This window comes from Podarcis gaigeae (genome assembly GCF_964106915.1).
Source record: "Podarcis gaigeae genome assembly, chromosome: 2".
Lineage (NCBI taxonomy): Eukaryota > Metazoa > Chordata > Lepidosauria > Squamata > Lacertidae > Podarcis > Podarcis gaigeae.
Window position 1 is genome coordinate 103,059,105 of NC_139679.1, and position 13,066 is coordinate 103,072,170.

The following is a 13,066-nucleotide window of genomic DNA, read 5'->3' on the forward strand; positions in this document are numbered from 1 at the left end:
CGGCCGTTGTCGTAAGCGAACGAAGAAAGGGGGCGGAGCAAGTCGTTAGCGGCTCTGGGGAAGGAAACCGTTGGGGAAACCAGGGTGAGGGGGAGGGTCAGGTTACTCTGAGGTGATGGAGGAGGAGGAGGAGGAGGTTGCTTTCCCTCGCTCTGTTTTCTTGTTTCTCCTTCGGTGAGAGAACCCAGTACTTCGGGTTTCTTGCTTAGGAGGCAAAAAAAAGGTGTCGAAAAGGTCTGTTTACCGTATGTAATGGTACTTTATAGCTCAGTATTTTATTTTATAAGTTTCATATAAATTCCACTCGTCCCCCAACCAGGAATTGCCATTTACACTTCTCCATCTCTAGTCTTGGGTCTCTCTTTGCTTGCCCAACAGAATCAGCAGCTTATTGGGACTTACGGTATGTCTGAGTAGACGTACTTCGGTTTGTACTTACAAACTGCCAACCTCATAAGTAAGCAACAAGTGCAACTTTATGCAGGTCTAGTCAGGAGCAAGTCCCACTGTGTTCAGTGTGATTTACTCCCTCATAAGTGATATGGAAAGGCCTTTCTCCCCCTGCTGCCCACAATTTATAGCATGTTAAATACTTTATAAACATGCCAACTCAAACTACCCTATAGGAAGGATCCTGCTGAATTGTTACGTCTTGGCGGTCAAGTGAAATCTCTGGTCAGCAAGTGGCAGGGATTGATGGACCAAAGTTTGTACCACTCACTTTTACAACTTTGCCACTTGTGCCAGCCAGAGTGGAGGGAAAACTGTGGTGCTGTGCTGGTGTAGTGAAGAGGTTGACTACTGCTGACAGGGGAGGTGATGGTATCTTCCACCTGCCCAATGTTTGGGCTGGCAGATTAGGCTACAGCTTGCCCACAGAGCTTTGCCTCTGATGACTGAGTCAGAGCTGTGCAGAAGGACACCTCTAGCATTGCAGATCAGGTGTTTGGGCTACTGTTTTACTGGTTTGACTTGTAAGCTGCTCTACTAATCCCTAAAGGTAAAAAAAGGTAAAGGTACCCCTGCCCGTACGGGCCAGTCTTGCCAGACTCTGGGGTTGTGCGTCCATCTCACTTAAGAGGCCAGGGGCCAGCGCTGTCCGGAGACACTTCCGGGTCACGTGGCCAGCGTGACATCACTGCTCTGGCGAGCCAGAGCCGCACACGGAAACGCCGTTTACCTTCCCGCTGGTAAGCGGTCCCTATTTATCTACTTGCACCCGGAGCTGCTTTCGAACTGCTAGGTTGGCAGGCGCTGGGACCGAGCAGCGGGAGCGCACCCCGCCGCAGGGATTCGAACCGCCGACCTTTCGATCGGCAAGTCCTAGGTGCTGAGGCTTTAACCCACAGCGCCACCTGCGTCCCTAGCCGCAGTTAAATCTGGTGCTTCAATAATATCATTATCAGAGATGCGATTGCTCCTAAAATGGAATAAGAAATGACTTCTCATGTCTTTTCCTCCTTTAGCAGTATGACATTATTGCCTCCAGGGCAAAAACGCTGGAATATTCCTGACTGTGCTTTCATGCAGTAATGGCGAATAAGCTTTAAATAACTCATTAAAGCACAGTTTAAGCTACTGCCATAACAAAAGACACATTGATCAAGTAGAAATGAAAGGAATGCCACTCAGCACTTTGGCATACCGTCTCCTGATATTTGGCTGGCTACCTTATAAAGTAATATTGTTAGGATGGGGGGGGGGATCTGAAGATGACTTACACATTGTTTTATCCATGGTGGATGACCTCTTGGAAGCATCATTGTGGGAAATAGGCTCAAATTCTGCAGTTGGAACTGTCACTATAGGTGGGTGCTCTATTTGAGAGACCATTACCTTTTTTATTTGTGGCTTAACAAGTTAGTTACATGTTCTACACTGAAAGTTTACATGTATTCTGTTCATTCATGAATAGAGGAACTTCATCAGCAGGGATGGAGAACCAAGGTAGTATGTGGTTCTCCAGACCTTTCTATCTTCTCAAACTCTTCTCCAGGCCACATCCCACACTAGATTTGCACATTCCTTGAGTTTTTTTTGCTGCACTGCAGTGTGTCCTTGAACTTTGATTCTTGCTTGCCTGAATGGAGGATTGAGGTGGGTGGGTGTAGAAACTAGCATACTGTGCAAAGGTAAAATTCATATTCGTTGCTGTGCCCACTTTTGTCTCTGGCTTCAGCCACAGTTGGCAAATCCTGGAAAGTTGCTAAAAAGGAATGTCTGCTCTTTTGGAGGTCAAGGATGAACTAACCAGAAACATCATTCCCCCTTTGCCTCCAAGCAGTGGCCACAACAGCAGCTGACCAACAGCTGAAGCAATGCACATGGCCCTATGCATCAGACCTGGTAGTAGGACCTTCTTTGTTTGGGCTCATAAAGTTGGTGCAGGTGTGGGCTGTTGCTAGGTCATCAACAAAGGGACACAGAGCGGGGGCAAGAGCTGATGAATTTTGGTTGATAATGTTTGTGGCCTGATACATATTTTAGACCTTTACTGTAAAGAAGGGGTGAATAACTGATGGACATATATATGACCTCAGAGGCAGGAAAGGTGGGCATGGTATGCCCCAAATTACCTGATAGGCCTATCTCTGATACCTGGTGGGCTTAATTAGGCCTGCAGGCAGGAGGATCCTTGTCCCTGTCCTACAGGGCATGTGGTAGCAATTTTTTTAAAAAACAAATCATTAGATTTTAAAAATATAGAGCATTGACCTCTATTTAAAAATAGAGAACAATAGAAGAGCATTGACCTCCAAAATATTATAAACTGGAAATTGCCTCACTGACATAAGTGTTTATCTACAGCTTTAATGTCTTATGAAAATACATTTGTTAATTTTAACACTAGGTGGCAGTTAAACACAACTCAAGTCAGAAATTGCTTAAAAATAACCACTGCACAATTTTTAAAAAACATTCTCATCCAGCTTGCTATTAATTATATTCCCCAAAAGATGTCATGGACTGATATTATCAGATATATACAAATAATTACAGGAAAGTAAAATGAAATCCTTAAGTATACAATGTGCGATATTTTATTTTGGATAGTAATATGGCACCTACTCCTTTTTATGTTGATAATATTTTAGCTTGTCATTTTTACTAGCATTTAGCACAGAGCATTTTATTGTTATGTGCTTTCATTTATCAATGCCAATTGGTGCCATATGCCGCTTTAAAAAAACAAAAGGGCTTGTAATAGGTTTGTTTTCTAGAGTGAGTTCTGAGTTGGTCTCCAAGAAATTGAAACAAAAGGCACCTCATTTTCAAGGAGTAGCAGTTAAACCACTTATGTATAGAACTGAAAATAGTATATATGCCCTTGGCAACTTCATGTTTCAGCCACTTGTATGTATAAGCTAATGAATGGTCTCAGAGTACATGGTTTTTGTATGACTGTTGAACCTAAGCACAGGAAATCATTGGAAGTTGCTTTGAGTTTCCTAAGGAAGGTATGTGTGTCTATTTGCATGCCTTCCTAGCCATTATTTCTTCCTTCCCAGCAACTATTTAACTGTTTCTGCTTCTCCTTATATAAGCAGCACTAAGTATAATCAACAAATAAGTACAATAAATATTGAACGGATTGACCCCTGAAGGCATACTCTTCCATTGTCTCCCTAGACAGATGGACGTCAACTACAACACCAACCTAGTTCAGATGTCAAAATAAACACAAGTGTATTACTGTCTCCAACTGTGGAGGCAGAGCACAACCGACATGGCTAGTAGCCATGGATTGCCCTATTCTCCATGAATTTCCCTGCCCTCTTTTAAAGGCATCCAAGTTAGTGGCCATCACTGACTTCTGTAGGAGTGAGTTACATAGCTTTCTTTTATCTGTCCTGAATCTTCCAATATTCAGCTTCATTGGATGTCCATAGGTTCTAATGTTGAGAAACCTCCTTCATAGGGGAGTTGTTCCATCCCCTTGATCATTTTGATTGACCCTTTTTAAAGCTTTTCTAGCTCTACAATTTCCTTTTCAAGGTTTCTTTTAGGCATCAAATTTAGTGTCATCACAATGTTTTAGCAATCATATGCATGGGTAAATGAGAATGTTTTTAATTCCTCCTTATAGTCAATAATGAGGCAGGAGGACAGACAGGCACGCTTCACTGTATATATTGGGAAAGAAGTAAGTATCCCAGCAGCTTGAAACCTAGGGTTGATAGTGGTTGAGGTACTAACCACAGGGTTCTGGATGGAATACGACAATTGCAAACTTCTTCAGCAATAGATAGGTAGCCATGTTGGTCTGCCATAGTCAAAACAAAAAAATTCCTTCCAGTAGCACCTTAAAGACCAACTAAGTCAGTTCTTGGTATGAGCTTTCGTGTGCATGCACACTTCTTCAGATACACTGAAACAGAAGTTTCCAGACCCTTCTATATAGTGAGAAGTTGGGGAGGGGTATTACTCAGAAGGGTGGTGGGAATGGGTGATTGGCAGATAGCTGTGATGAGCCTGTTGACGACTCTTAACGACTGCAATAGGTCTTACAGGAAGAAGCAAGGGGTGAAAAGGTGAAAATTGGCTTTGTCATGTATAATGAGATAAGAATCCAAGGTCTTTGTTCAGGCCAGGTTTCTCCATGGTTTTAGGTTTGGTGATAAGTTGTAATTCAGCAGCTTCTCTTTCCAGTCTATTTCTGAAATTCCTTTGTAGTAAAACAGCTACTTTGAGATCTTGTATAGAATGTCCTGGGAGATTGAAGTGTTCTCCTACTGGTTTCTCTGTCTTGTGATTCCTGATGTCCGATTTATGTCCGTTTATTCTTTGGCGTAAGGTCTGGCCTGTTTGTCCAATATAGAGAGCTGAAGGACACTGTTGGCATTTGATGGCATACACAATGCCATCTTCTCTTTCTCAAGCTCTGGGAGGAAGACCTTTCATTGCCTACAGACAGCCACCCAGTCTTAAACAACTCCTAACCCACAATAATACTACAACCAGACCTAACACGGACACTGGCACCAGAGCCTGCAATAAACCCAGATGCCAACTTTGCTGCCACATACACCCGGACAACACCATTACTGGCCCCAACAACATCACACATACCATCTCGGGACTATTTAATTGCTCATCGTCTAACATTGTGTATGCCATCAAATGCCAACAGTGTCCTTCAGCTCTCTATATTGGACAAACAGGCCAGACCTTACGCCAAAGAATAAACGGACATAAATCGGACATCAGGAATCACAAGACAGAGAAACCAGTAGGAGAACACTTCAATCTCCCAGGACATTCTATACAAGATCTCAAAGTAGCTGTTTTACTACAAAGGAATTTCAGAAATAGACTGGAAAGAGAAGCTGCTGAATTACAACTTATCACCAAACTTAAAACCATGGAGAAACCTGGCCTGAACAAAGACCTTGGATTCTTATCTCATTATACATGACAAAGCCAATTTTCACCTTTTCACCCCTTGCTTCTTCCTGTAAGACCTATTGCAGTCGTTAAGAGTCGTCAACAGGCTCATCACAGCTATCTGCCAATCACCCATTCCCACCACCCTTCTGAGTAATACCCCTCCCCAACTTCTCACTATATAGAAGGGTCTGGAAACTTCTGTTTCAGTGTATCTGAAGAAGTGTGCATGCACACGAAAGCTCATACCAAGAACTGACTTAGTTGGTCTTTAAGGTGCTACTGGAAGGAATTTTTTTGTTCTTCAGCAATGTGCCACTAGCAAAGGGAGTAAGTAAGAAATTTTTACTCTGGTTGCCACATTGGAAATCCCATCAGAAGCAGGACCGTGATTCTTCTTGGTTCAACACATAACAATGCAGGAATCTCAGACCACAATTCAAAATCTGAATTCCAAGCCAGAGTTCATTTTTATTATATTAAAACTACAACTAGTATGGACACCTGTGACCAAATGATCTCCGCATCTATAGGATGTGGAGTGATGCAGATACGAAATATGATTGCGCATAGGCTGCTCAGGTAGCTTGCACTATAGTTGCAGGGTGTGTGAGATTTGTTATTCCAGTAATTCACAACACATTATTATTTTTGGGTAACCGTTATATGTATGTTACTGGCACAATATATATTTATGTTTTAAAGTAAGTGGAGTCAGTCAGACCACACTTATTTTTTGTGTATGTTGTGGTACTTTACATTGTGGGGTGTAGTTGACCTTACAAAGTTATTTTCTGTAAATGTGCATTCCTGAGCATGAGAGTCCTGGCCCGCCTTTTGAGACAACGTCACTTTTTTGTGCTTGAAGGTTCATTCTGTTTCTGCCTCTGAAGGCAACTACAGCAATTCTCCTAAGGGCTCTTCTTGGACTATTGGCTTGGGATGCTGCTGGTTTGGAGGATTCCAGCTCCTCTTCTGAGGATTGATCCCCAGTGATATTAGCAACAGTGAACAATTTCCCACAAAGCATATCTTGCCCACCATTGCCAATCATCATATAAATTGTGACCAAAGCAAAAGGAGGATATGCATTTAACTGAATATGGTGAAAAAGGTCTATAGCATTTTTATGGTGTGCATCTCCACAAATGAAGGTAGGTCTATAATATTTTTACCAACAATTTATCAATAAAAAAGCACACAAATAAATTTTTATGGTGTGCATCTCCACAAATGAAGGTTGGCCTATAATATTTTTACCAACAATTTAACAATAAACAAGCACACAAATAAATTATGCTGTGAGGCCTGAAGAGGTTATAATGATGCATCCGCAGTTGCTGCCATTGGCTACAGACTACCTGTGACATCAGAAAAGTACATGGCAGCTGAGTGGATATAAAGGTGGGCCTTTGTCTCTTTCTTCAACAGAGCACAGCAGGAAACAACTGACATTCAGTATTGCCCAGTCTTCCTGCACTTGGGAGGAAACAAATTGACAATTGGACAGAAGCGATCATCTGGCTATGGTATGTTATGGAGTGATAATAAGGAAAGTTCACTTGCTGAGCAGGATTGTGGCTTGAAGGTGTGACAGCAACAATTTCCCCCCTGGTGCCATTGGCCCTGCCCTCACTTAAATATAGTGCACCCACCTCACAGATCACCAATTCCACAAATTCCTACAAACTACCCCAGATTATCCTGTTGGGGACTTGTGTGAGGGCAAATTTAATTTGGAGTCTCAGGCAGGATTCGATCAAAAAACAAGAATGATGTTATTAAACAAAGGAAGTTTATGACACAGGTAAAACATAAGATACTTCAGAGTATGTTATTTCATTTCAGTTCTTTCTCAGTTGTTGCACAGCTGTTGCCGCTTAATACCTTGGTTCTTCCTGTCAGTTACACACCCCTTAGACAACCCTACTCCTGAGGTACTCCAAGTAACAGACCCAAGGGATCACCACATCCCTCTTAACTGGTTTGGGAGTCTTCTCTTTTTGTAGAAGAATGTCTCCCCTCCTGACTGGAATGAGTCCTAAGTAGACTATTCTCACAGCTTCTACTTCTTCTGGTTACAGGTAGGTAGCCGTGTTGCTCTGCCGTAGTCGAAACAAAACAAAAAAAATAACATGAAAACTTGTACCAATAACTAACTTAGTTGGTCTCTAAAGTGCTACTGGAAGGAATTATTTTATTTTATTTATTTTGTTTTGTTTTACTTCCAGGACACCACACACTGCCCTTCATACTAAACTCACAAGTCTCCTTTCTCTAGCTTTTGATATATTCCTCAGAGTGGATGTTTCTACCCAGAACCAACTCTCCTCTCACTCCCTATCTTCCAACCTCTTCTCCCAGCCTCTATCCCAGGCATAGGCAAACTCCGGTCCTCCAGATGTTTGGGACTACAATTCCCATCATCCCTGATCACTGGTCCTGTTAGCTAGGGATGATGGGCTGGAGTTTGCCTGTTCCTGCTCTATCCCAACCTACAAACTGACTCTCAAAATCATTTCCTTTTCAACTCCCTCTCCTGGAACCCCGGCCAATCAGAGGCTGTCATTCAATAACCGTTTTCTGGCAGGGAAAAAGAAAAAGAAAACACTTGGGGACCCAACCTGCCCAGCAAAACAAACTTTTCAATCACAGAAGGCGGCTGAAATCCATGGTGGCAGATGGTGGTGGTGGAAGGTGGTGGGTGGAGTTCACATTTGGAAGCTGGTAGATGTAAAGCTGAAGCTGGCTGATATTTGTGGATGCAAATTGGTTGAAATTCACCTTCGGAAGTCAGTCAACAGAAGTCGGTGGAAATCTGAGCTGCAGCAGGGACAAGAATGTGAATGAAGGTACAGTGAAAGATAAATGAATGATATTCTTCATGGAGGTTGGCTGGCATATGCTTGTGTTGTGAGTGGAAGGGTTTGAATGTGGTGAAAGCAAAGAGTGTACATGTGTGAATATGATGTGTGAAAGGAAACTGGTGGATATTCATGAATAGATAAAACCCTGGGAAGTTGGTGGGATGAAGTTAGTGGATGAAGTTGCCAGGCAGAAGCTGGTGGAAGTCCTGGGTAACGCGATCAGATGGTACCCATCCTCTTTAAGGTCTGTTTTTTTCTTCCATGGATGTCTGAGCTGGAATAGCACCCCAACCGGTGAAAGCAATGAAGAGAACTTGTGCAAGCCAGTTTATATCTCAATCCCGCTCCCCGAATACAGCCATGTGTATTGTCTGTTCTGTCTTTTCCTTCACAGATAATGGAAGGTCAGATACTGCTGAGGTGCCCCCACAATTTTCAGGCCTAGGGGGCTTGTGCTGATGCCTCCCCACCAGTTGCCATTAGCTACAGACTGCCTCTGATGTCCAAATGGACATGGTGGCTGAGTGGAAGAGGCACCTGTAAGTAGGACGGGGAAGGAAGGAAGAGCCCTAGAAGAAGGTTGAGGGAACCTGGGGCAGGGCCAGCTGACATCAGAAGGGAAATCAGGGTTGGCTCCTTCCTGTCTACTTGAGTTGTCATCTTACTGCTCTCTCATGGTTGCTGTGCCTGTCACACCCACTTAGCTGTAAACCACCCCCCCTTATTTTGTCATGGAGAGTCCCATCTCCACATCCCAAATAAACCTTTAGGATACCTAGAATAGCATCAGATTTTTACTTTATTGGCAAAAGTTCCAAGAAACAAATGTCAAAGAACCTTTTTGAAGAGCAATTATTCCAACCAGCAACCAATATTAGAATTTCAACCAATGAAATTCTTGTACTGCCTTTAAAATTAGTTTTTAAATCCTGAACCTAGGCAGAGAAAGACTTCTAATGCCTGTATTGAGGGAGTCAGTCCAAAGAGTTTAGCCTTTTGTAAAAGGCATCATACTGCTTAAATAATGGCATGTAAGGAAAGGTCTTAACCTCTGAATACCTATTTTGTAATGATCATATAAAAGTACTATTTAAAAACTATTGGAAACAGGCAATGCAAAATGTTAACACTGCATTAAGACACAATTTGTGCCTGGATGTTTCCTTAACATTCTTGCATGCATTTTGGTGCAAGAAGCCAAGCAAGGATTCTTTATTACATAAAAAGTTGATACATCACACTGACAAGGAATACCGCAGTGTAAATGTTAAAAAATCAGTATAGATCTCTCCCTCTGTAGGGCAGGCTGTATCTGGAATAATAGTACAGTGGTACCTCGGTTTACGGACTTAATCTGTTCCTGAACCAAAACCAAAACCGTTCTTAATCCGAGGCGTGCTTTTCCTAATGAGGCCTCCCGCCGCCGGTGCCCTTCCACAGTTCGGCTTCCATTCGTATACCGAGATAAAGTTCTCAAACCAAAAAACTATTTCCGGTTTTGTGGAGTTTGTAAACCAAATCGTTCTTAAACCGGACTGTTCTTAAACCGAGGTACCACTGTACTGAAGACATCTAATTTCAAAAGGTTAATGATGCCTTTGTGTAAGAGGCTTGTAGGACTCACAGAGCAGAAAATAGTCTTAACCATGCTTTGCACTCAAGAAATGCAAAGGTGAGCAGTTGGTACCCTGTGCTTCACATTAACAGTGTGCTTCACAGTCACTGTTAGATATGGCCTTTTCTGTCAGTTCCCTTGTTTTGCAGCATTTTTAATCAAGGAATGTATAAGAGGACAGTGCATTTGATCTTTGTTTAGAGTTCTTTATTTATATGGAGTTATAGTGTATGGAGTATTGAGTGGAATTTCCTTTTAGGCATAATATAGGAATGTGCTCAAAATAGCTCCTCCCTGTTGAGGTAGGATCACTTAACATCAGGTAGTGTTTTTATTACATTGTGTAACTTTCTACCCCCTCCAGCAGTTGGCAGTAATGAGGGATGGAAAGAGTACTCCTAAATATTGAAGTGTCCCCCACAATGCTGTGGACCCATATCTGCCTACCTTATTTCTTGTGCTCTCCTACGTATTATATATTTTTAAATTTGGCTTTGAATGGGGCGCCCTATGTCCATTCAAGATGCAGACCAAGCTATAACATTAGTAGGCCCAAAGTCCGCAATGCTTTGTGCAGAGCCAACTTGAGCTGCAATCCTATGCATGCTTACTCAGGAATAAGCTCTGCTGAACATAGTGGGTCTTTTGAGTAATCATATTTCGCTCAGGCTGGATTTGAGGCTGAAGCATATAGTATCTGTGAAAGCCTATAGTTAATATTACAGGAAATAAAGTAGAACTGGCTGTCATTCCCAGATAATTAATTGAGTTTACAATCAAGATCAGCTTTGGAGTGCAGAACTTGCCCAGAGAGTCTAATCTCTCTTTTATTTAATATAAAATGGTTTTCTGTGTTCTTGTAGAATAGTTCAATGAAACTCAGATTGAAGTAGATAACAAGAAATAGCAAACCTAAAACTTCTACTGTTCCTAAAGGGCTTTGTATCTCCAATTAACAAGTCAAGACCAGATTCATCTCTCATTTTCAGAGTGAACAGATGGCACAACTGTTGGGAGATCAGACAGAAGAATCTAATAAAGTCAAACAAAAATCTGCTCTCAACACCTGTGTGTCTCATAAAACGGTGAAAAATTCAAAGTCCTGAAAATAGTTGTTAATTTTTTAGATTTTAATCCCAGAAAATATACCATCTTCATCCATCCACGTTCTTTTAATGAAAAACAAACAAAAAAATAATCAGTTTGATTTCAAAAGAATAGCACACTGCTAGGGAGAGAAATTGAACAAATGACAACTGGATTTTGATGCTTTCATTTGTATTTTTATTATTAAAAAATCATTAGTTTTCCAACATACCCCCAATAATAGCCAAAATATAACAGTAATTAATTCCCAAATTATACAATTATCAAAGAGCCATTTTAGTTAAAATGACTCCCCACATGATGGTTTGAGTGCATTTCTAATCTTACATTACTGCGTTCCATAAGCTTAATTAATTTCAGTTACATTTCAGTTATAATAATAATCCCTTAGTCAACAGCTACATAATTAATGATTTCCATTCCTGATGTTACAATATATAAATTTATAAAGCTTCAAATGAGGAACTCAAACTATTATCTTTATTCTGTCCTGCATGTGAAAACTGTTATATCCCCAGAGATTCCTTCTGTCCATATATGGTATTATCTCTTTCACTTCCCAGCTGTTGTTTCCTCCCATCGTGACTTGGGGTCGAACTTAATCTCAAAGTTTCTCAGAGGTTTTATATCTCCGTCCCTTGTTTTGATGTCTCAGAACAGGCGACAGTCTGCTAGAAACCATTCTGTCTCACTAGTAAAACATGTCACAGATCTTCGCCATTTCCCCCTCAGCCTAGGAAAAGGTGGGCAGTTTTTGAACGTGCTGAAGATTTAATACTCCTTTCCAACTCCCAGAATCTCTGCAGCGTTCTTATCACAGCCCCCAAATTCTTTTCTTTCCAGCAAGAGATTTATGGCCCAATTAAACTTAAATTACATTCCGTCAGTAGCAACCACAAATCACAGTCTCTTTTTTCTGTTGTTTTTAAACAGAAGTGAGGGGAATTACTCTGTCTTTCCAAAACTTGAGCTTCCCCCCTCCTTTCTTCATTTCAGATCACACAGTTTCCATTTTTGCTTGTAAATATCAATATTGCTCCAACGTCCCTTCCTCACTTGTAAATATAATTTTATCTTATATTCCAGAGATGGCTGCCGAATCATAAATATATAAAATAAGCTTAGAATAAACAAACCATGGGCTTCCCTCTTCCCAACCGACTCTTACGCTGAAGAAAATCTTATTTCAATTCAAACATTTGATCCATGTAGCTGGTATATTCAACAGTATGTTGTAAGCCTTTTCCATCATGCACTTTAAAGCCAATTAAAGATCCAATTAAACTGAGAACCTCTGCTTCTTAATGGCAGTGTTGGAGGATTTTCGCCAGGTGGAGTGAGTTTGCCTCCCACATTCCATGCTGGAGTGAGAACCAGGTACTGAGATGAACTGCAAGTAAAGCCCTTTTGCAAGGATGATTTACCCTCAGTCATCCCTGTTTTTAGTTCTCTGATGATCCCCCATTGTCGTGGGAGCTGCTTCCATTAAGGCAGGTGGGACTGGAAGCCTTGATGCTTCCCGCTTTAATTCACAGAAGCATCAAGGGCCATTGATTGGCAGCGAAGACAAAACATAAACCAGGGGTGATCAATAAAGACTGAGTTAATCTGAGCACAGGAAACATTGTCAGGAGCTGGCTGCCTAACACAACAGCATTGATTTTTTAAAAAAAACTAAGTCAATAGTTTCCTGAAGAAGCAGCTTATGACATTTAAACCCACTGCATACAAATGGCATGGTTACTTATAATTAAATATGACTATTAGCAGAGTCTGGAATCTTAAAGTCATTAGCTGTTGTTACCTACAATGTTGGGATTTCCTGATGCAGTTAGTTAACTGAGCCTTATTGCCACTAGTGGGAAGTGTTGGGAACAGTTAATTATACTGTAGCTTTTCTAATTACACGTGAAGCAGCAATAACAGGGCAGCAGCCCCACTGACTTTCATATTAAAAAGTTTTAGGTATTTATTTTCTACACAGTCCTTTCAAGGATACCATGTATTTCACAGTAGTCTGGATTTATAACTAGGTACCTCAGTTCAGAAAGAGAAACCTGCAAGTTCAGTGTCCCATGATTGATGATGCAGA

The 13,066-nt window shown here is 41.4% G+C and overlaps 1 long non-coding RNA gene across 1 annotated transcript in view; it reads left to right on the plus strand.

The window, feature by feature from the left end:
- Window positions 1-75: 75 nt before the first annotated feature.
- LOC310838124 overlaps window positions 76-13,066 on the plus strand; it is a 36,572-nt gene continuing 23,581 nt past the window's right edge. Inside the window, exons 1-2 of the long non-coding RNA XR_014560700.1 lie at window positions 76-187; window positions 6,817-6,914. This is a non-coding gene — a long non-coding RNA (uncharacterized lncRNA). The remainder of the gene's footprint in view (window positions 188-6,816; window positions 6,915-13,066) is intronic.